Source organism: Ovis aries, chromosome 9 (genome assembly GCF_016772045.2).
Source record: "Ovis aries strain OAR_USU_Benz2616 breed Rambouillet chromosome 9, ARS-UI_Ramb_v3.0, whole genome shotgun sequence".
Taxonomy (NCBI): domain Eukaryota; kingdom Metazoa; phylum Chordata; class Mammalia; order Artiodactyla; family Bovidae; genus Ovis; species Ovis aries.
Window position 1 is genome coordinate 48920453 of NC_056062.1, and position 24886 is coordinate 48945338.

At 40.0% G+C, this 24886-nt stretch overlaps 1 protein-coding gene and 1 non-coding gene across 2 annotated transcripts in view; both read left to right on the plus strand.

Moving 5' to 3' along the window:
- The window catches only part of KCNB2 (potassium voltage-gated channel subfamily B member 2), a 465639-nt gene that overhangs the window by 67757 nt on the left and 372996 nt on the right, over positions 1 to 24886 (plus strand). The gene's annotated exons all lie outside the window — the stretch shown is intronic.
- On the plus strand, positions 2946 to 3017 carry TRNAS-GGA (transfer RNA serine (anticodon GGA)). Its single transcript has one exon. It is a non-coding gene; the product is annotated as a tRNA-Ser (tRNA).

Below are 24886 nucleotides of genomic sequence, written 5' to 3' on the forward strand. Positions count from 1 at the left end.
GAATATGATAGCAGACTGGAAGTAGCAAGTTAGGTTATAAGAAAGTTTCCTCAGTGTACTGATATTAGTTGGAAATGATGGTTGACAAACACTTGGCAACAGAAGAGAGAAAAACTGAAAAACTAATCCAAAGACAACAGATTCAACCACCTGGGACCATTTAGTGGAAGGAATTGTTTATAGTTCAGCAGCCCCTGAGGGTGCTGCCGTTTTACAGGTAATTGCAATCTGATTCTCTCACTGTCCAGGTGCAACATCAACCTCTTCCCATTAGCATCACCTCTGCACCCCTTCATAGAGCCTTTTGTGTGCTGGCCCAGCCTGCCCCGCCCACCATCATTTCTACCCACTCTGCCCTAGCTCATAATCACCTTCAAATGGATCATTATCTCTGGACCTTCTGGTTTCTTCCTCCTGAGGTCCTTCTTGCTATTTCTACTCATGTTTTAATTCTAACCCAAGTCTCTGATACTCGTAGAGTGAGTTAAGTGGCCTGCCATGCTGGGTTCCCATCATATCCTGTATGTCCTGTATGGTCTTGAGCAGGGCTTGGCCAATGATGGCCCATGGACCAAATCCAGCTTCCACCTATTTCTGTAAACAAAATGGTATTGGAACTCAGCCATGCTTATTTCTGTGCTCCTTTCACACTATAATGGCACAACTGAGCAGTTGAGATAGATACTTTTATGTCCCACAAAACAAGCAAAAATTACTGTCTGGGCTTTTATAGAAAATGTTTGCTGACTCGGCCTCAAGAGTAACACATTTACCTTGTTCATCACAGAATCTCTAATATTTGGCACAGTGTTTGCCCAAAGTAGATGTTCCATACATCTTGAAGGAATAAACTAAATATAAACACAAGGAAAATTGAAAATAATTATTTGACATCTTTCATGTGCTAGGTGCTGTCTTAGTTACTTTACACATATGCTCGTGTAATCTCCACAGTGCCCTGTGAAGTAAGGCTATTATACCCAATCTGCAGCTGAGATACTGGAGTTAAGGGTGGATAAATGATTTTTGTAAATGATACAAAGCAAGTAAAAATGGATTACCTGGAGACTTACTCAGACTTTCCTTGTAGTAAGGTGCTCTGTCTAATACAGAGAGATCGAGTATACCATGGTTGTTAAGAGAAGGATCTCACTAGGGTGCCCAATTCCAATCCTGGCTCTGCCATTTACAGCTTCTGTGACCAGAAGTCATTGAATTGCTCTGGGGCCAAATTTCCACAGATGCAGCACGTTGTTTAACTCTCCAGCCTTTGTCTCTGCAGCTAATAAATGAGATGATTTCAACCTCTCATTTAAGTGTTGTGAAATTTAAATGAGATATTATGCAAGAATTGCTTTTAGGTGCTTGGCACATTGTAAGCATTCAAGAGATATTGATCTTTGTTATTACAGAAGGTGCAGTCATTGCTGACAGCCCAGAATTTTCAAGAACTTATGTTCTATTTATAACTTACATTTACCTAATTTCAGAGAGAATTTTCAGTGGTATTTTGCTTTGTGTTCTGCATATATTCTGCAAAGATAAGAAAGCGGTTCATGATAAAGCTTTTTATTGGGTTGGCCAAAAGGTCATTCGGGTTTCTACATACCATCATAGGGAAAAGTCTGAATGACCTTTTTGGTCAACCCACTGTATTATATTTTCCGTGTTGAGCTAAAGAACTCATCTGCTGTTGCCATTGCTATTCACTATGCCTAATTTTTGGTATTTTCCAAATATCATATACATGGTATCAAAATGTGATGCCTGAATCAGCATGTGGTTTACCTCCTAAGGATTTTCTGCTGATATATTGCCTGTACTACTGGCCCCAGTGTTGCAGGAGTGCTGCCATGCATCTAGCTTATTCCCATTTTTATGTTGTCTGAAGCTGGCATGTTTTCTTTTTATAAATAACGATATCGAGCTACTGCATGAAAAACGTGCAAGTATAGAATCTACTTACAGTTTGGGTTTTTCCTTTTGTTTTGTTTTAGCTAAAGCATCTATATGTCATCAAGGCACAATAAAAAAATTTTCATAAATTTTTTTTAAAAACAAAAATCTACTACTCAATGAGAATATCCTTGCAATATAGAAGTTGGCTTTATAGTCTTTCTTTAAATCTGTCCTAGCTTCTTTATTTTTTTTTAATTTTTTAAAAATATAAATTTATTTTAATTGGAGGCTAATTACTTTATAATATTGTATTGGTTTTGCCATACATCAACAGGAATCCGCCACAGGTATACACGTGTTCCCCATCCTGAACCCCCCTCCCTCCTCCCTCCCTGTACCGTCCCTCTGGGTCCTCTCAGTGCACCAGCTTCTTTAAAGTTATACCTTACAGAGAGACTATTTTCTTCATCAGATCATTGTTAGAAAAACTTTATTGGGTGGATCAACTCGAATGATATGGTTAAGATTGTTCTGACCTCATGAGAATATGAAGGTCATGAAACCAAGGTTCTAAAATTCATCATTAATTTAAGACTACTGGAGCCAGCCAGTAGGCTCCAAGTCATAAACACTAAAAAAGAAATAAAGATCATATATTCTAGTTACAACAAATCCTGTGTTTTGGTCTTAATATTGTATTACTACCTATAAAAAGAAAGAGTATTAGCATATCATTAATTATCCTTTATATGCTTTAGTTGACAAATTAAGAGCATTTCATTAAACGTTCTCTTAATCATAATTTTATCTCTCAGTAGGAATCGATGTACTTGAATTTCACCATGTGTGTCAATTACATTGGCAGCAAAGGATTATTTTTGCCAGCAAAGGATTCTCTTTAATCAGCATTCTTTTTCATGAAGTGATCCTAGAGATAAAACTTTGATAATTAAGTTGTTAATATACATTCCAGTGGAGAGTATAAAAAAATATGATTATAAGACCTCTATCAATTAGCATTTACCTCTCATTATTTCACCAGGGCTTCCCTGGTGGCTCAGAGGTTAAAGCATCTGCCTGGAATGCAGGAGACCCGGGTTCGATCCCTGGGTCGGGAAGATCCCCTGGAGAAGGAAATGGCAACCCACACCAGTACTCTTGCCTGGAGAATCCCATGGAGGGAGGAGCCTGGTAGGCTACAGTCCATGGGGTCACAAAGAGTCGGACATGACTGAGCAACTTGACTTTCACTTTCTCGTGATTTAGAGCAATGGGAGGATTGTGAACCATGTGGATTTGAAAAAGGAGGCAGATTTAGAGGCATGGACTTTTCAACAAATGTAGGAATTGGCAGTTATAAATGTTCTTATCTTCTTTTTGATGGTGATATTGAGGTGATGAATTAAACTTCTCTAGGCTGAACATGTGACCACTTACATATGGAGTTGCAGACTCAACCCTACACTGACTGCTAGATAGCAGTTTGACTTATAATTCATGGGGTCGCAAAGAGTCGGACACGACTGAGCGACTGAATTGAACTGAACTGAATTGATGACTTAACTTCCACTAATAAATGTTTGAAGGCAGATACTCAGGCATGCTACCAAATACTGGAAACATGACTATTATCCTCACAAAGCAAATCTTAACTCCTGAAATATGTTGGTTTCTTGACCTGGATAGCTTGAAGTCTACTTTGGTATAGGACATGCTAACACAGAAACAATTTGTTGAGAGTGGTAACAATCCTAAATGATGTTGGTAGGCAACTAATGAGGAAAGGGAGTCATGAACTGAAAGCTCCACATGCATGCTAAATCACTTCAGTCATGTCTGATTCTTTGCAACCCCATGGGCTATATCCCACCAGGTTCCTCTGTCCGTGGGATTCTCCAGTCAAGAATACTGGAGTGGGCTGCCATTTCCTCATCCAGAGGATCTTCCTGACCCAGGAATTCAAACCCGTGTCTCTTACATCTCCCGCATTAGCAGGCAGGTTCTTTACCACAAGCACTACCAAATTTGTGGGTTTATTTTAACTTGCTTAGGTCCACAGAATTGCAGCTGAACTTTGGTCAACAAGCCAGTAGATGAAGCCTTGTACTTTTCCAGACAGGCTCTATTTTTGTTCATTCTGTGTGTGTGGGTGGAAGCCCTGGTAAAGCTTTGTTATCATTCCTGAAATGCAGAATGTTCTATTTAGCTTAGAAGCTCTATTCTTTGTACTAATAACTGATATTAGGCAGCTCTAGCCATTTTTAAAGCAATTTAAGAGAAAATGAACCTTGGCATTTAAGTCTTGGTAGCTGAGTGGTCTGTCGTGATTGGACTCAACTAAATCTGGGGAAGTGATCTGAATTTTGTTTTCATTCTTTTCCCTCCTTTGAGTTGCATAACACAATAAGTAGAATTTTTTCCGCTGGTATCCACTACTGAATCACTAGTAGAGTATTTGCTGCCCTGCTTAATTTTACTCAAAGGATGAATGTACATTTCAAATTATTTTGATTTCTGTCACCTGTCTTCATATTTGTTCACTTAGCTGTACATAACATCTGTGTGAGAGATTAAATGAATCATGCCATCCCATTTTATGGGTGGGTTCCAGTTATCTTTTCCAAACTATCCTGAACAGCAGTGGTATTCAGCAATAACCATTCCACTCTGACTCACAGCTTCACGGTTTGGGAATGCTGGCAGGGCATGGTTTGTCAGGTCTTCATCATATCAGGTGGCATCAACTGAGGTCAGCTGGTGAAATTCAGCTGGCAACTGTGACTGGTCTTTGCTCACAAACCTGGCACCTACATGGGAACAGCTGGAAGGCTGGAATCGTACAGGCTCCCTTCCTTTTCCGTGTAATCTTTGAGTCTTTCTACATCATCTCTCCAGTAGTACTGTCATACTTTTTATATGGCAGTTCCAGTGTACCAGAGTAAGCCTTCCAAAAAGCCCAGATGGGAACTTCAAAGCTTCTAATGACTTAGCCACAGAAATCCCAGCACATTGTGGAGATCACCCAACATCAAAGAAAGGAGGCATGAATGAACATGGCTTTCTCTAGCTGGAAGCTAGACGTCTTTCTCTAGATGGAAGGTGTATCAAAGAATTCATGGGTATCTTTAATCTGCCACAGATAATTTAGTCAATTTCATTTCCTCTGTGATTAAGCATGCCAAAGAAAGCCATACTAGTCATTGGCCATCAGGCCATATCTCCTGTAAACCGAATGTATATTCCAGCCTTCTCTTATTCCCTTCACTCAAACACATTATCTTCTGGAGTTTTACCTCTGGCATTTAGCTTCTGAACATCTCTATATAGCCTCCTAAATAGTATTCCCAAATAATTATATAGTAAATCCCCTACATACAAACAAGTTCTGTTCTGAGAGTGTGTTCATAAGTTCAATTTGTTTTTTTTTTTTAATTTAAATTTATTTATTTTAATTGGAGGCTAATTACTTTACAATATTGTATTGTATTGGTTTTGCCATACATCAACATGAATCTGCCACGGGTATACACGTGTTCCCAATCCTGAACCCCCCTCCTACCTCCCTCCCTCAGGTACCCAACAAGTACAATCGGCTGTATAGTACTGTACTGTGATAGGTTTAAAATACATCCTACACAAATAATACATAAAGAACATGAAAAGTAAACATTTTGATCTTGTAGTACAGTACTGTGAAAAGTGCAACAGGACAGTAGAACAGCTGGCATATAGGGGCACGTTCACATCTTTGAAAGTTAGCAACTTGAAGTTTGGTATGTAGGGGATATGCTGTATTAAGGCTTATGTGTGATGCGTCACTTCTCATTAACGGCTTCAAGTGGTCTCTAAGGCAGAGTCCAAATGCCTTAGCCTGATACATGAGGTCCTCCGTCATTTTTCCTCAGTCTTCTTTTCAGCCACAGTATCCCCTCTTTCTTTCCCAACACTGCCCCACCCCTGTACCACTCACTGTGTCCCACTGTGCTCTGGCCATGCTGTCTCAAACACAGCATACCCCTGCCCAGTCATGCCCCTTACTTAGCAGTTCTCTCCTCGAATATTTTAAAAATATTTTCATTTATTTATTTGGTTCTGCTGGGTCTTAGCTGTGATATGCAGGATCTTTGATCTTCATTGTGGCATTCAGGATCTTTCGTTGTGACATGTCAGATCGAGGGATGGACTCCCAACCAGAGATGGAACCCATGTCCCCTACACCGGGGGCACAGAGTCTTGGCCACTGGACTATAAAGCAAGTCCCTCCTCTTAGATATTATCCATCACCTCCATATCTCTTTACTGAAAGTGGATGTCTTATTCATCTTTCAAGGTTCCATTCACATGTCACCTGCCACACAATCTCATGCGCTTATGCCACCAGTGCAGGAGTGGGTCATGCTTTGCTGATGGTCATTTCTGATGTTTTGGAGAGGTGTCAGAGCATGGTGTTCACAAGCACGGACTCTGAGCCAGAGGGACTCCTGGTTTCACAGCTTACAGCTGTACTAGGCTGAATAGCGACCTCTGGAAATTCACCTGCTTTTGCAACCTCAGATGACCTTATTTAGACATAGGATCACTGCAGATGTAATTAGCTAAGTTCAATATGGAGTAAGGTGGCCCTTCATTCAGTATGACTGGTGTCCGTATAAGAAGAGGAGACACAGAGACAGACAGGAAAGGAAGATGATGTGAAAAGACGTGGGGAGAGCCCCATGTGACCGTGGCGGCAGAGACTGGAGTCATGTGTCTACACAAGAATTGTAGCGCAAGCTACACAAAGATCGTTGCAGCATAGGAAAAGATAGGAGAAAGACATGAAATAGCTTCTCCCCTAGAATTTGGCCCCACTGGCACCTTGATTTTAGGCTTAACAGCCTCCAGAACTGGGAGAGAATAGATATTTGTTGTTTTAAGCCACCTGGTTTGCAATACTTTGTTAGAGCTGCCCTAGGATATGAATACCTATAGGCCCTTGAGCAAGTTATGAATTCTCTCTCTGTACCTCAGTTTCTTCACCTCTAAGATGATCTTAATAGTGATTTTTAATAGGGTTTTTGTGTGAATTAAGTCAAGAGGTAGTCTCCAATCTATTTTTAATGTGTCTGTGTATGTCTTCCATTAGGATAGAGAGCATGTTGTTTGATTTTTATACCTTATTATTTTGAGAAACAGTGTGATATGGCAGAAGGAGTCAATGGCAAGAAAAACAAAAGCCCTGAGTTCAACTTCAGGATGTGGTATCCCAGTGGTAAAGAACCCACCTGCCAAGGCAAAAGAAGAGATGCAGGTTTGATCCCTGGGTTAGAAGACCCCTGGAGGAGGGCATGGCAACCCACTCCAGTATTCTTGCCTGGAGAATCCCATGGACAGAGAAGGCTGATGGGCTACAGTCCATAGGGTCACAAAGAGTCAAACACAACTGAATTGACTTAGCAGGTACATTTAAGAGCCTCCGTGTTATTTTTGAGCCTCAGTCTCCTCATCAGTAAAATGAGACAAATGATACCAATTTTGCTGGGTTGTAGGAATAAGAATTACTATATGTCTTACATATAAAAGGTCCTCAAATAATGAAAGCTATATACTTTTCCCCAAAATCACCTAGCAAAGAACCATGAACACTTTAATTGCTGAGAAATGCCTTTCAATTAGATGTATTAATTAATCCCTCAGTACCTGTTTAAGTGAACATTTTTGGCAATTCTGTATTTTTCCCCAGATCATTTTTATAGTTTTGAATTTTGTGTCCTTTCACTTAAATTCCAAAGGTCATTGCCATCAGGAATTAGAATGCTGAGGAAAGAACATGATTTTTTTTTTAAGAGTGTATCTTTCATGATTTTATGAACTAGCCATCAATCACACCTTTTCCTGTGTTCTGTGAAGGAAGAGAAAATGGTTTCCAACATTCTTGATAAGCTTTCTGTGACTGCATCTTGATGACAAGTTGGTTTTCTCTTGTTCTCATGACTTTAGCAGTAAGTCTTGCTTAGAATATTTTATTTGGCTCCTGTTGTGCTGTCACTGTGGAGACAGCCAATCAGCCTAAGTGGGGTTCGCCGTGCTGTGTGCCTCTCAAATTCGCAATAAGAAAGGACTTGCAGCGCAAGGCTGGGAGATGAGGTTAATAGAAGGAGACTGTAAAAAGTCGCTTAGGGGGAATGTCAGGAAGAAAGGCAACACCCCATCGCATTGCTGCTGCGCTTGTTAGCAAGCCTGACACAGCACAGCTGGGATGTCACGGTAATGGCAGTGCCCACAGGGTCATCTCATTCCTAGGCAGCTGGCTGGTGTCTCAGCTGCACTGGGGCTCCACACAAGACATCATTCGGGCTTTTGTGGTGGTGACAGCTTTTGGTTTTGTTCTTTGGGCCCATTTGTGTCACTAGTACAAATCTGAAACATGAAGACTTTTTTTTAGCTATGGGGAAACTCATCACGTGGCCTTAAAGAATTTTCATGGGAGAAAAAGGGAATAATTACTTCAAGTGAGCCATGTGGGCCTATTAGAACAGCTTTCTAAGTTGTTACTAAGGAAAGAAATGTCTGTCACCAGTTAGATGTTATATGCATACACTGTGAGAGGTGTATTAAGTGGAGTGTTTTTAATGCTTTGAAAACTGCTTCAGAAAGATTGTGGGGAAGCCTCTTATGTCATACAAATTAATTTACTTGCAGACCAATTTCATTGGAAAGAAATGTTCCAAATGAATCTTTTCTCCACTTTCAACTTGTCTCTGTCAAGATGTGTGTCTCAATAAAGTTGTAAATGATGGCAGGTGAGCATAAAATTATAGATAAAGCAGTAATTAAGTCAAATTTATTTTTATAGGAATATAAAAATCATAATTTTTAAGACTAGCTTTCCAACAGAAACTATAAAGATGTCATATCCCTAGTATTTCAGAATAACAAGAGGAACACTAACCTAACAATTGAAAAAAGGCAGAGGACTTGAAGTAAATTTACAAATTGATCAAGTAGTACCAAAGAAGTATAAAATGAAATAATCTGTTTTACAAATTGTATGATTGCAAAGGCTTAAGTGAAAAGAAGGCTCAGTGGGGGGTAGCCATTCCTGGTAGAGACAAGGGTGACCTGGATGGGGAAATGAGAATGATCAGAGAAGTGGGAGGAGACCAGATAACACAGAGCAGTCAGCCAATGACTTGACTGGACTTGGTTTTGACTGTAGCGGGTAGACATTAGATGGTGTTAAAGCAGGGATGTGATGAGATCTGATTCAAACTTCTAATACATCACTCTGGCTGCTGGTGGAAAGTAGACTTTAGGAAGGCAAGAGGAGAAGCAGAGAGAATGTTGGGAGGCTGTGACATAGGTAAGTGAGCCGTGCTCAGGCCTTGGATGAGAGCAGTGGAGCTGGAGATGGAGAAGCAGAGGATGTGAGTTAGAGATGCTTGCTGGTGTCAGCCTAGCAGCTGGAATATGTCTGTGTAGGCAGGAAGAAGGGAGCCCAGGAAATACCCCGAGGGCACTGCTAACTTTGAGAAGCTGAGCGGATCAAAGAAGACAGCAAAGGAGACTAACAGAAAATGACAGTTGGAGTGTGTTCCCTCAGAAGATTAGAGGAGATCTTGTTTGGAAAAGGAAAGGATGAGACACAAGTCAAGGGGCTGGATGCTAGACACCGCTATGCAGATATATTATCTCAAAGCCAGGAACCTACTCTGAGCTTCATGACCAGGCCCATCAAACTTACAGTTATCATAAGATGCCAGTCATTCAGAGATTGCCAGAGGATGGTTATAAGGAGGAGCAAAATGTACAAACAATTGATTTTCTGTAGCCATTCATGATTTGGTTCAATTACATAAAATAAGTAATTTTCTACAATGGGTATATAACTTTAAGCTTGAGAGTTATGGTGGGAAGTTAGGTGAATTGTTTCATGGAGTATTAGAATGAAGAGAAATCTTGGAGTTTATGGTTGAAAACCCCTTTAATTTTACAGATGAGGAAACTGAATCCAAAAATATTTAAGAAAAGTTATTCAGGATCACATGGCTAGTTGGTGAAAGAATCAAAGCTGTAAGCTGGGTCTGTGGTTTTTAGGCCAAGTAAGTCCTACACATACCCATACACACACTCTCTCTCCCTCTCACACATATGCACAAGTGCATACACACATATGATAACATGGTATTAGGTGATAATTATTTGCTTTTAAAAGTCGTTTTAAAAAGTAATGCTGAAAAATAATAAACTCTCTGAGAGTATTTTTCAGTTAATTTGATTTATAAAATTTCAGCTAATACTTTTCCAAGAAGTTTCTTTATAAACTATGTTACATTTGCCCTCTACAAAAAAAAAAAAAAAAACAAACAACTTTATTCCTTCTAATTCAAAAATGTAGCATAAGAGTTTTGGATTAATGTAAACACACTACTATATATATAATGTGCCTTATAGCACAGGGAACTATACCTGATATTTTATAATAACCTATAAGGGAAAAGAATCTGAAAACAAATAGATATTTATACATATATATTGAGTTGGCCAAAAAGTTCATTGGGTTTTTCCATTGAATCTTATGGAAAAATCTGAATGACCTTATTGGCCAACCCAATGTATAACTGTCACTTTGGTGCACACACAAAATTAACACAGTATTGCAAATCAACTATACTTCAATAAACAAAAAAAGAGTAAAACATGTAGCATAATAGATGTCAACATCAGGGTTTGTAATCTTATTTGTTTATTTGTTTTTCCCATTAAGTACAACAGTTTACCTACAATAAATGTTATTAATGTGTTTTCCTCAGCCTTTTTACGTGTGCTTGAACATAAGCTACAGTGAAAAGTGAAAGTGTTAGTTGCTCAGTTGTGTCCGACTTTGCGACCTCATGGACTGTAGCCTGCCAGGCTCCTCTGTCCATGAAATTCTCCAGGCAAGAATACTGGAGTAGGCAGCCATGCCCTCCTCCAGGGGATCTTCCCAATCCAGGGACTGAACCCAGGTCTTCTGCATTGCAGGCAAATTCTTTGCCATCTGAGCCACCAGACACAGATAAAATCAGAATCATACTATAAAATCTGGTATCAGGCAAAAAAGAGCAAGAAAGAAATATTTAATATTTACACTACAATGCCAGTTAGGCTCAGTTTAGTATAATTTTACTTGCAGTTCTTGGAAAATCTGTAAAATATCGTAGACCATCAAGTATCATGCACAAGTGAGCATTTATCTTCATCACTTTTCATTACAGTCTGCAATGGAATAAAACATTGTCATCTAGACATATCCAGTGTTGCCTCATTATATTCAGGGCACCATTCACCCAGAACTCTGTGATCCAGGGGCTGCAGTCTACATGGAATAGGTCCACAGTTTGCAGTCCTGGACAGCTTCCTTTTTCCTATATAAAGAAGCCTAAAAACCTAAAATAGTTTTTTCTTGCTCTGTTAAAATACAATAGATTAATTATACCTAAAAAAAAAAAAAAAGAATTTGGTGATCTTTCTATTCACAGAGTTCCTATAAGACAACAGGGAAAAATCTACACCTCAATGAAGAGGAAGCAATCAGAGCAGGGAATTGTTGGAGGGAAGAGAAGAGAAGATGACTCTTAAAGCACTTCAAATCACCTCTTGAACAGTATATGCTGTACTGAAATATGATCACCTTAGCTTCAAGGGTTTAACAGTCCAGTCTTCCTGCTTAAATTGGTGAGATCTCATCTTCTAACTGGTGTGCTGGCAAACTGGCTCCAAGCTATGAACAAAGTTTGATATAAAATCTTGACTTTTAACTATTTAATTGATGATGCTATGAAGATTCATTTCATATTTTTTCTTGTTTGTGTTTACCAAGCATTGTTTTTAAAAGCCTAGACATGAATTGATTTGTCTCTTCCTAAAATTTTCAAAACAAATCATACCTAGCAAAAGAACAGAGGTGTGATCTCTTATTGCAATTGTGGTAACAATAACACTTCTGTGTCCAACTCTGCTACCCCATGGACTGTAGCCCACCAGGCTCCTCTGTCCATGGAATTCTCCAGGCAAGGATACTGGAGTGGGTAGTCATGCTCTCCTCCAGGAGACCTTCCCGACCCAGGGATCAAACCAGTGTCTCCTGCATTATAGGCAGATTCTTTACCATCTGAGATACTGGAGAAGCCTAATAATAACATTCAGTTCAGTTTAGTTGCTCAGTCATGCCAGCTCTCTGTGACCTCATGAACTGCAGCATGCCAGGCTTACCAGTCCATCACCAACTCCTGGAGCTTGCTCAAGCACATGTCCATCGAGTTGGTGATGCCATCTAACCATCTCATCCTCTGCCATCCCCTTCTCCTCCTGCCTTCAATCTTTCCCAGCATCAGGGACTTTTCTAATGAGTCAGTTCTTTACATCAGGTGGCCAAAGTATTGGAGCTTCAGCATCAGTCCTTCCAAAGACTATTTAGGACTGATTTCTTTTAGGTTTGACTGGTTTGATCTCGTTGCACCCCAGGGGACTCTCAGGAGTCTTCTCCAGCACCACAGTTCAAAAGCATCAATTCTTCAGCACTCACCTTTTTTTATAGTCCAACTCTCACATTCCTACATGACTACTGGAAAAATTGTAGCTTTTACTATACAGATCTTTGTTAGCAAAGTAATGTCTCGACTTTTTAATATGCTTTCTAGGTTGGTCATAGCTTTTCTTCCAAGGAGGAACTGTCTTTTAATATCATGGCTGCAGTCACCATCTGCAGTTATCTTAGAGCCCAAGAAAATAAAGTCTGTCACTGTTTCCATGGTTTCCCCATCTATTTTCCATAAAGTGATGGGACCAGATGCCATGATGTTCGTTTTCTGAATGCTGAGTTTTAAGCCAACTTTTTCACTCTCCTCTTTCACTTTCATCAAAAGGCTCTTTACTTCCTCTTTGCTTTCTGCCATAAGAGTGGTATCGTCTGTATATCTGCGGTTATTGATATTTCTCCCTGTAATCTTGATTCCAGTTTGTGCTTCATCCAGCCTAGCATTTCACATGATGTACTCTGCATATAAATTAAACAAACAGGGTGATAATATACAGTCTTGACATACTCCTTTGCCGATTTGGAACCAATCCATTGCTCCATGCCTGGTTCTAACTATTGCTTCTTGACCTGCATACAGGTTTTGAAGGAGGCAGGTAAGGTGGTCTGGTATTCCCATCTCTTTAAGAATTTTCCACAGTTTGTCATGACCCATGCAGTCAAAGGCTTTCGCATAGTCAATGAAGCAGAAGTAGATATTTTTCTGTAATTCTCTTGTTTTTTCTGTGATCCAACAGATGTTGGAAAGTTAATAATAACATTAATAATAACAAAAAACTATACAGCACTTCCTATATACCAGGCATGGTTCTAAGCACTTTACAAGTATATTAACTCATCAGTCCTCAGAACCAATCATATGATCTAAGTCTATTATTAGCTCCTTTTAAAATGAAGGTAAAGGATTAAGACATCATTAAATTAAAAATAAAATCATTCCAAAAGGAAAATGAAGACAAGTCAGCAATTAGATTGGGTAAATTCATAAGACAAATGGTTTACATAACACAGGATTTTGGTAATTTAAAACATACAAAAATAAGACTGACAGCTTGGGTCATGAGAGGATAACTGGGTGACTTAGGCCAAATCCAGTGAGATCAGATTTGTAAGGAAAATGGTTTTGTCTCAAATTGGTAATGACAGACTGCCTTGGATTTAAGAAACCACCTTTAGAACATCGCTTTCGTCACTGGTACTGATTAACAGTAGATTTGCTCAAAGAATCAAGGTGTGTATGTTGAGATTACTGTAAAATCGTGTATCTGTCATTTTGTAGGGAGTATGGAGCACTGAATAAAGAGAAAGCATGTGCTATAAATCCTAAAACTGAGACCATATTTTATCTCTCAGAATGTTGTTAGTATTTTCTTATAAGTTTCTGACAATTAGGCATATGCTTGCTATTAAAACATCATTTTCAGATTTGACTGCTATTCCAAAATAGATAGCAGTATTAATTTTGCCAATACACTTACAGAGGTAACCAACATAAGGAAATCTTTTTTAATATGGATGGGGTTACTCTTGTTTCCAAAGACTTCCCGAGTGGCACAATGGTAAAGAAGCCACCTGACAATACAAAAGATGTGGGTTTGATCCCTGAGTTGGGAAGAGCCTTGGTGTCAGAAATGGCAACCTGCTCCAGTATTCTTGCCTGGAAAATTCCACGGACATAGGAGCCTTGTGAGCTACAGTCCATGGGTTGTAAAGAGTGGGACGTGACTGAGCGACCGAGCACGCATGCACACACACACACACACACACACACACATAGACTACCCTGGGATTAGGGCTGGGCTCACCACTTTCAAGCTTGCAACTCTTGGGTTTTGGAGACTCTGGCATATTGAAGTCCCATACCTGAATCTATCAACATTTAGTCATAGGTAATACTTATTTTATGCAATATATACTCTTTTAATAATCTATACTTCCTGTTATGAGAAGGGCTCCCTTGCCTTATGAATCACACATGACTCATTTGGCAACATGAATGGATGAAATCAGGTTGTGAAGACTTCTGCTTTGCAACTGGCTCTTTGCAAGTGACAGTGGAAGGGACAGCTTTCATTGCAATGAACCTTTCATTTCGTAACACCTGAAGATCATAGTATGGTTCTTTCAATTTTAACTTTTTGCTTTGTACTTGTTATGTACTAGAGTAGAAAATATTAGGCCTCAGCTCACTCCAGTTGGACTTAATATCCTAGGTGGCCAGACTTTGAGAAATCCATTACTGCCAGACTTTGAGAAATCCATTGATCTTTTCCGATCCGCTCTTTTTTCATTTGCAAATGGGGGCGATTGGATTGTGATAAGGATTAAATGATACTAATTAATTAGCAAACTAATTAATAAATGTGCCTGTAACATGTTTAAAAACTTACTAAACATTAACTATAATTTAAAGTAGAAAAAAATAACACCAGCTCACCTATTATTGAGTTCAAATGAAATGGAGCTTATAAACTTAAAAGATACTATCTGAATGTCAGGAACTCTCATATACCCAAAGCAATGTTATTATCAGTCCCATGTTTTACTTAAAACTCATCATCAATATATTCTGTGACTTTTCTCAGTACATAGCTGTTCCAACAACCCTAAGTATTCACACAGAAAACCTGACTGACTGTTGGCCTGTCCAGACTTAATTTGCTAGCATATATAAAGTTCCTTATTGTTCTGAGACTGAAGGATTCAGCCATTCTGGGTGAAGAATAACTCACAATTCACTCTACTGACCTTTTGGTAAATGTAAACGTGGACAACATCATCTTGAAAACACAGGGAAAAAAAACTTCGTTGAAGACTTGCTGATGAATTTTTAGAAGATGTTATCACATCCAATTCTTTGTCATTTCCAACTGATTAAATTTTGCTCCCATTTCTTCCTCCCTGAAGTTTTCCATCTCTTTTAAGCAAATTATTTCATGAAATGTACTATAGGGGTTTGAAACATGCTCCTCTGAAAATCTAGTTCTAATTCAAATCTTCTTAGTGAAGCTTGACACATTGAACCAGGCAGCGCCTGGCAGCCAGATGTCAGGGTCAAAGTCTAGAACAAGATAAATAGAAGCAGTTGCCTTGGGTTTTGTGGAAGTAGAATGGATGTCTGAATACTGCTGGATGAAATCATTGATTTTTCCCGAGGCGTGGATTATTTTGGTCCTTAGAACTCGTTGGCATTTTCAAGTTTTAACTTACCTAAGAATTATTTTTTTTTTTAATAAAGTGCAGTGTGAGAAAAGCTGGAATATTCTTTTAGGTAGAGTGCAGAGTTAGATTCTCTATGTTTTAACACTATTTTGGAAAATTAAACATAATGGTGTTGTTAGAGGTTATGGTTCCCTGTTGAAATAGTATCTCTATAAAGTGAATGTCATTTTATTCATACACGTGTGCACACGTGCACACACACACACAGGATTATAGAATAACAGGCAACTAAATGATAGTGGATCAAAAACTTCTCCATAGCTACATATGGACTAATTTGTTTCTGTCCCACTGTAATATTAAAATGTTTTCTACACTATGACCAGACAGAGTGAATCTGAATTTAGAAAGATAAACTGAAATTAAAGTAAAAATAGTGGATTATGAATAGGCAATTATCTTGCAGCTGAATTCAGTCATAACAGGCTAAAAAAAAAAATGGGCTATCACATTTGGCCTCTGCAAATTCCTAAGAAATATGCTACTGTGCCTGTGATGAATATGAATTTATATTCCTCAAGAAAAAGTTTTAAATACCTTTCACACTGTTATCCAATATGTGGTTGAGTCACTGACAGGTTATGATGCTTTGTGTAACGTGGTTATAAAAAATGTTTCTCATTTGCCCTATGTTTCTGCAGCATTTGACTTAAGAGAAAAAAAAAATGTGAAAATAAAATCCCTTTGCTCTGTATTAAGATCTGGCCATCTATGGAGTGTGGAGTGTGCCCAACTGGTGAGACGTACTGCCTCAGTGTCAGCATGCTGTCAGCAGTAAACTTCATCCCACTTTGGGCTGTCTTAGCCATTCTGGGATTCCTGAAACCCATATCCACACATTTGGTAGAATCGCATTGTAACCCTGATGTCATTCAACGCTGGACTTGCTAGTTGCTGTCAGTTGGTATATCAGTCTTTTATTTAGTAGAGTTCCTTTCCTCTCCCGAGGAATTCTGAACAGTCCACGTTGAAAATTCATCACCAGAATGAAGTAATGTGGCAAAGTGGTTTCTTGAGCTCTTGCAGTTATGCAAATCAGGTCTTATCCGTTCTAAATACACAGAGATTATGGGTTTAAACTCCCACACTGCCACTGAGATAATGACACCAACTCAAAGCATAAATGTGGACGATCTAATTTTAGTCAGTTGGCACAAATTCTCTTGTAGAAATGCTGCCTGTCTTCCTGGTAGGACAGGCAGGGAAATGTACCAAGTCGCACCATTGATGCTAACTAGTTTTGTTCTTGTAACAGTGTGTAATGTACAGTCTACATTAAGTAGCTCTTGTTTCTGATACCATCACAGCCTCTTCTCCCAGTGCTATTGATGGCATAAAAATAGTTTTATTAGAGATTGATTCAATGCCAAATAGGAAGGCTGCTGCTGCTACCCCTAAGTCACTTCAGTCGTGACCGAGTCTGTGCGACCCCATAGATGGCAGCCTACCAGGCTCCTCTGTCCCTAGGATTCTCCAGGCAAGAACACTGGAGTGGGTTGCCATTTCCTTCTCCAGTGCATGAAAGTGAAAACTGAAAGTGAAGGTGCTCAGTTGTGTCTGACTCTTTGCCACCCCATGGACTGTAGCCTACCAGGCTCCTCCATCCACCTTCAAACTTATTTCTGATGTATTTCTTCATTATAGCTCCTGCCATTGAAGAATTTTTGTTGGTGTTCTGAAGGGTCAATGCACAATGTTAAAGACAGGCTCAGAGAGAATTTAGGTTCAGAGTCTAGCTCTGCAAGAATAGCTCTGTGAATGCAGGCAAGGTTTGTAACTTTGAAACTTGATTTCTCTTGTTGTTAAGTGAACATTCCGCACCTGGCCATGTTGTTCTTACAACTAAACATCACCACACAGTAAAATACAGGATCAGGCATGGGAGAGATACTGGTACATGATAGTTGCAATTATTTGATATTAGTTCTTGCCCTGTTTTCTGGAGAAAGGGTGTTTATAGGGGTGCATGTTCTTGTATAGCTTAAACAGAGAGAATTGCTTCAGGGTACTTTAAATCTGCCACCTGTGACTCAAAGCCCATCTTCTACAGGTTCTGTCCTTTCTGAAACAAGTTATTTCACTTCTTGAATACTTTCTTGTTCCTACTCCATCCTGACAGAAATGTTCAGAGGAGACACTGTTTCCATGGAAACCTGGAGAGACATCATAATTACTTAGGACCACACAGTGGAACATACGACCTAGGTGATTGAATGCCAAAACACTTTTAAAGTACCAAAAATATCTAAGAAACAAGGACTGTCTTAGTCAGCTAGGGATGCCATAACAAAATTTTGTAGACAGTGTAACTTAAACAACAGAAATTTATTTCCTTAGGGTTCTGGAAGCTGGAAGTCTGAGGTCAGAGTTCCAGCATGGTTGTATTCTGTCTAATGAGAGCTCTCTTTCTGGCTAAGAAAAAATGTCACCTTCTCACTGAGCCCTCATATGGTAGAGAGAATGAGAGAGCAAACTCTGTGATGTCTTCTCTTACAAGGGCACTAATCTCATCCCGAGGACCCCATCCTCACGATCCCATCTAAACCTGATTACCTCTCACAGACTCCATCTCCAAATACTGGAGGTTAGGGCCTTACTGGATGAATTTTGGAGGAACACAGTTCGGTCTGCAGTAGCAACCATGTGTTGTCCCTGAAAAGCTCTCATGGCCAGCTGATAGGCCTGGCTGGGCAGCAGCAGCAGTTCACAACCATGAACATAACCCCTTCCCACGTAGCACTAGCTGTGAGCTGTCCCTTGAACTTCATGTTTGGAGTGGGTGGGGAAGGCACAGGGCTCTGTGGAAGACCTGGAATCTAGCCCTCAGTCTGTCTCTTACCAATGATATGCCATGGGCATATCATTTATTTTTTCCTCTGAACCTTAGTTCTCTTATCTTTTAACAAAAATCATAAGATCTCTTTTGCCTCCTTTGAGGGTGGTTGTGAGGATCAAATAGAGTGTTGTATGTGAAAGCACTTGGCAATCTGTGGTCCTGTCTTTGTGTGTGTGTGTGTTTAAAAAACCCTGCTTTTCCTGGCTCTGAAATCATGAACTGAGGGACATGCCAGGCTCAAGATAGAATACAAAACTCATCTTATGCTCCAGTATTTGGATTTTCAATTGCATGCAAAGTACCTAAGGTGCTGGGTTTTCCAAGGTTTTCCAGGTGGTGCTAGTGGTAAAGAACCCACCTGCCAATGCAGAAGACATAAGAGACAGAGGTTCGATCCCTGGGTCAGGAAGATCCCCTGGAGAAAGGCATAGCAATGCATGCCAGTATTTTTGCCTGAAAATCCCATGGCTAGAGGAACTTGGCAGGCTATAGTCCATAGCGTCGCAAAAAGTTGGACATGACTGAAGCAACTTAGTACGCATGCAAGGTGCTGGTTTAACACAGATTTCAGGACCCAAATCTAATTTTTTTGACCCATGGTAGAGCCTGGAATCTGCATGGTCACAGACATCCAGGGGATGGTTTGCATAAGCTGGTTCTTTGGTCACTTTTTGAAAAAGGCAATTCTGCCCCTTAAGAGACCAAACCACTGAGGGCTGGGTATGTTTGAGGGGGTTACTGAGAAATAATAAAGTAGAAAAGAGGTATTTATTGTAGGCTGTGAACTCTGGTTACTTGTATTATATACTAAAATTTGGAAAGTTTACAAGAAATTTACTAAGGTTTAAAAAGAAAAGATACCCTAACTTATAAATTGAATTTTCTTGGCCCACATGAAGCATACTCTTTTCAAAAAAGTGAAAAAAATAGGACTTCACTGGTGGCACAGTGGATAAGAATCCACCATGTAGCAGACATGGGTTTGATCCCTGGTCTGAGAAGATTCCACACACTGAGGAGCAACTAAGCCCGTGTGCCAAAATTACTGAGCCTCTGCGCTATAGCCGGGAGCCGCCACTACTGAAGCTCATGTGCCTAGACCCTGTGCTCTGCAACCAGAAAGGCTGCTGCAACAAGAAGCCCGTGCACCACAGTGAGGAGCAGCCCCAGCTGCCTGCAGCTGGAGAAAAGCACGCATAGCAACGAAGGTCCAGAGCAACTTAACAAGTGAATGAAAAAAAAAAAAAGAACAGATGAAAGAGGAAAGATAAGACAAACAGATTCATCCTCACTAGAGTCCTTCAGTTCACAGCTTGAAGTATCATTATCTGCTTTAATAAGTTTATAAAGTCAGTGGACAGAAGATAATTTAAGTTTCAGTCACACAGAAAATAATGTATTGCTGTTGAATGTCAGCTGCCCTGTGCGGATTGTCCCAATGATTATCCTTAGTTCTTGAAACCTAAATTTACATATTGACAAGGGTAAAAAGCTTCTCTGGGCTATTTGAAAAGATTAAGATATTTTAAAGTGCTCGGTGGACCAGTCTGTCACCCTTTCTCTTTTTTAAAATTTTGCGTTAAAGAGTTCCTTTTCAATTTACACATTTTGTCATAATTAAGTGTAGGACCTCTCTGAGTTGTCATCACTGGCTATTTCCTGGCCATTCAGATCTTTCAAGTGAAAATGTGGAATAGCAATAAAGGTAGACATGTAGTGGAAACAGAGCTGGCATTTTAAAGGTGAGATGGATTCTGGTGGTGGAAGTGGCATATTTATGAGGGGTGGAAGCTAACAACGGAAGAGTCATCTGACGCCTCCTGAGTGTGAAGAATGGCTTGCACTGGGCTTTTTTGTCTCTAAAAGTTATCGAATTTAACCACCAAAGTCAGGTATGTTCCAGAATGCCTCCATGTAAAATTCCAGTTTTTAGGCCTTTTTTTTTTCCATTCAAGTCTTTATTGAAATACTCAGTGTTGTCCTAAGAATTAATCCCACCATGTAAAAGAACCCCTCTCTCTTCCATCACATGATTTGGTTTTATTTTTGTGGCATACAGGACTGTCTGAAATTTTCCTGTTTCTTTATTCATTTACTGTCTCCCACTTCCCACTAGAATGTAAGGCTATGAGAACAGGAATTCCCTCTGTCCAGGTTATGACTCTTTCCAGCTCTTAAAGCTCCACCTGGCACAAGAAGGAAGCTTAATGAACATTTGCTTAATGTATCGGGCATGGTTGCTATGAAGGACACCACTTCCTCAGGGCTATACCTCCCGTGCTTTGCCTTATGCTGAAACGCTGGAGGAGGCTTCTAGGTGATAAGCATCTTTATAGGTTAGCACATATAGCCAGATCACTCCTGTTAAGGTCTGTATGTGTTTGTGCTTGGTCACGTCCAGCTGTTTGTGACCCATGGATTGGAGCCCGCCAGGCTCTTCTGTCCATGGGATTTTCCAGGCAAGAATACTGGAGTGGGTTGCCATTCCCTTCTCCAGGGGGTCTTCCCCATTCAGGGATCAAACCCAAGTCTCCTTCGTCTCTTGCATTGGCAGGCAGGTTCTGTACCACTGAGCCACCTGGGAAGCCCGGGTGGAGGAGGCTTGGAGGGGCTTAAATAAATTTCGTAGGTCTCAGGCTTCCTTTGTGAGCTTCCAGAATTTCTTCCTCTCCCAAAGTTCTACGTCTTCACACCCTGGGCCAGATTACAGCTCTAATGTGATTTCTGCAGATGAATTCGTGAAATAGTGACTGAATAAAAATTAATGGTTCATTGTAAAAGTGCCAACTAATGGAGAAGAGCCATGGTTTACTGTCCATTTTATTTATTTATTTATTTTATTATGGGGCTGCACCATGTGGCTTGTGGGATCTTAGTTCCCCAACCAGGGATCAAACCAGCGCCCCCTGCATTAGAAGTGGGGAGTCTTAACCACTGGACCACCAGGGAAGTCCTGGTTTATTGTCCATTTCTGTGTTTCCATTCTACTGGACTATAACTGTCAGATGCACTGGTTTCTGCTCACCTTGGAAGCTAAGTAAGGACCAAATGGTAATGGCTGGGCATGGGAACTGAATCTGCCCTTATAAGATGAGAGTCCTCTGAGCCTCTCTAGGGATGGATGGAGGAATGGGTACCACCTGATTTGGGCCCCAAAGCCCTGCCTTCCTAAAATGATGTTCCATTGGCTGCCTTCCTCTTCCATCTGAAACATACATCAGTGATCACCCAGCTCTGTTTGGGGAATTGGAGCTATAGGTGTTTCCTTTTGACACCAGGGGAGAAACTATCTTCTAGGAAAGGCTGGAGCCCCAGAACGAGATTTATGAGATTACCTATCAGTTTGTCTGGCAGTGGGTGGAGCTCTGCGATAAGGTTTGATTGAAGTGAAGTGAAGTGAATTGAAGTCGCTCAGTCGTGTCCTACTCTTTGCGACCCCATGGACTACATGTAGCCTACCAGGCTCCTCTCTCCATGGGATTTTCCAGGCAATAGTACTGGAGTGGATTGCCATTTCCTTCTCCAAGGGATCTTCCTGATCCAGGGATTGAACTCACATCTCCTGCATTGAAGGTGGATTTTTACCGCTGAATGCTTGGAAAGCCAAATGATATCTACAGAATTGGTCCAAAGCAGGGTACCCAGGCTGCAGGCAGAAGGTGGCATGAGGATGTTTTCTAGCTGAGAAACTTGGAGGCAAGGGGAGAAACAGAAAGGACACAGACCAGTTTCTAGAGCTCACAGATGTTGCCCAAGCTGACCCCACTGGTCTCAGTCATCTGGGTTTCATGCCTTCCTCTCACTTCTAAATGATCCATCTAGTGGTTTTCCCAGACACTGAATTCCCCCACATCCCTCAAAAAAAAAAATAATAATAAACAACCAATTAAAAATAGAGTGATTTTTGGCAAGTGTGGAATACAGCCTATTTTTTTAGAAAACACACACAGTGTGATCTAAGCTTCTCAGGCTCCTTGGCGAGACACCTCAATATGTGGGAGCACAGCTTTGGGGCTCACAGTCTGGAAGAGCAGCAGCGATGCAGGGAGACTTGCATCCTGCAGCCACTCCACACACGGCTTCTTTCTCTACAGCCCCTTGTGTGGCCGCATCTGTGTGACAGAGAAGCTAAAAATACCTGCCAAGATGGCGATACAGACTGACGTTATCTCCCCAGCCTGGCAAGCTGCACACCGTGGGTAAGAAAATGAGCCTAAAGCATCACAAATGATTCGAGTTTCTGGAGGACCTTGAAAGGGAGGAATCAATTCAAGATCGCACCAAATAGTACCCCCTCAACAATTTTTGAGGTCTCATACCCTTCAAATCAGGGCTTTCCCACCTGCCAGTGCAGGAGACACGGGCTTGATCCCTGGACGGGAAAGATTCCCTGGAGGAGGACATGACAATCTACTCTAGTATTCTTGGCTGGAAAATCCCATGGAAAGAGGAGTCTGGCCGGGTACAGTCCATGGGGGTCACAAAGAGCTGCACACAACTGGGAGACTAAACAACGACGACAAACACCCCTTTGAACTGGAGAAGCTCTTCTCTTTTTCTTATCAAGGAATTCACCCTAAATATTAGCTTAAATATAGGAATGTTGCTGTGTTATCATACATCCATCTCACTGATAAAAACTAGATTTTAATAAAAGATTATTTCAACCAAAATCAATGATTATGGTTTTTCTCTTGATACTGACACAAAGTACTAGAGAAAGGATTGAGTCATTTTCACTTCAAAAACATTCCTTTATTATCTTGAGATTTTATTTCATCTGAATCTTATCCTTCAAAAAAATGTGTTCCACATTTTCATGGTATACGGACACTATTAGTTTTAGGCAACAATTAAAATAACCTTCAAATCTGCAACAATAAAAGTGAGTCATTCTGTTGATGTGACGTTTTAAAGGATTTACGCATTCATTCATGGGCTGTGTTGATACTTATAGCTGTGGTGTCCAATACAGTCAATGTAGATGGTCTGAATTGAAGATGTGCTACAAGTGGAAGGTATACATTGAATTTTGAAACCTTGGTCAAAAAATAAAAAAAGAAACATGAAATACCTTGTACAAAAATGTTTATATTAATTGCATATTGAAATAAATTTTTCAGTATATTGTCTTAAAAGAAAGGTACTATTCAAATTAATGTCACTTTCTTATAGTCTTGAAATTATTGAAATGTGACATAGAAATTTTCAATTATGTGTCTTCCTATTGGCCTGTTCTGCTTTAGATAATTAAAGCTTTCTAACTACTCTACTGGGAAAACAGTTCAATAAAGCATTGCCACGGAAGAGGAGATTTAACAAGTAGCTTAGATGTTCCACTCAGAGACCTGACCAGTAAGTACCCCTCCAGCAGAAATTGGAAAGAAACATGCAGGTTTACTGTCTGTGCTGATTCGATCTTGAGTCCCTCTTCTGCAGTATCAACAATATCATTAGTGCTGAGTAGAAAGAATGAATGGACCTTAAACTCTCTGGAAATAAAGGGATTCAAATGAATGAACAAGTGCAGTAGAGAGAGGCACTGCTGTGCCCTCTTGAATTTGTCTGTGATAAATCCCAATGTCCCTTTCTAACCAAAGCATCTCTTTTGGAAGCAGTTGCTGTCCAAGGTTGTCCAGCCCTATAGTATTTTGTTTCAGATATACTAACTCAGTGCATCATGTGTTAGGCTCTTGAATGCAGAAGTGAATATCTGGATTTTTTTATTTTAATTATGCTGAAATACACATAACATAAAGAATTAGGGCAGGAAGAGAAGGGGATGACAGAGGATGAGATGGTTGAATGGCATCATCGACTCAACAGACATGAATTTGAGCAAACTCTGGGAGATAGCAAAGGACAGGGAAGCCTGGCGTGCTGCAGTCCATGAGATCACAAAGAGTTGGACCCCACTGAGTGGCTGAACAGCAACACATAACATAAAATTTACTATCTTAACCATTTTTTATTTAAGTATAGTTGATTTACAATGTTATGTTAGTTTCAGGGGTATGGTAAAGTGATTCAGTTATACATACATACATATATTCTTTTTCAGATTCTTTTCCGTTACAGTTTATTGCTACTGAATGTAGTTATTTTGGTATATGGTGCTCAGTCACTCAGTCACGTCCAACTCTTTGCGACCGAACGTTCTGTAGCCCACCAGTTTCCTTTGTCCATGGGATTTGCTTGCTGTACAGTAGGACCTTGGTTTTTTTTATTTTAACTATCGTTGTATATATATTGCAGTAATATTTAGTATAATACATTCATAATATACCACCAATCTCCAGAACTCTTTTTGTCTTGCAAAACTGAAACTCTATACCCATTACACAATGACTCCTCATTCCTCCCTATTCCCA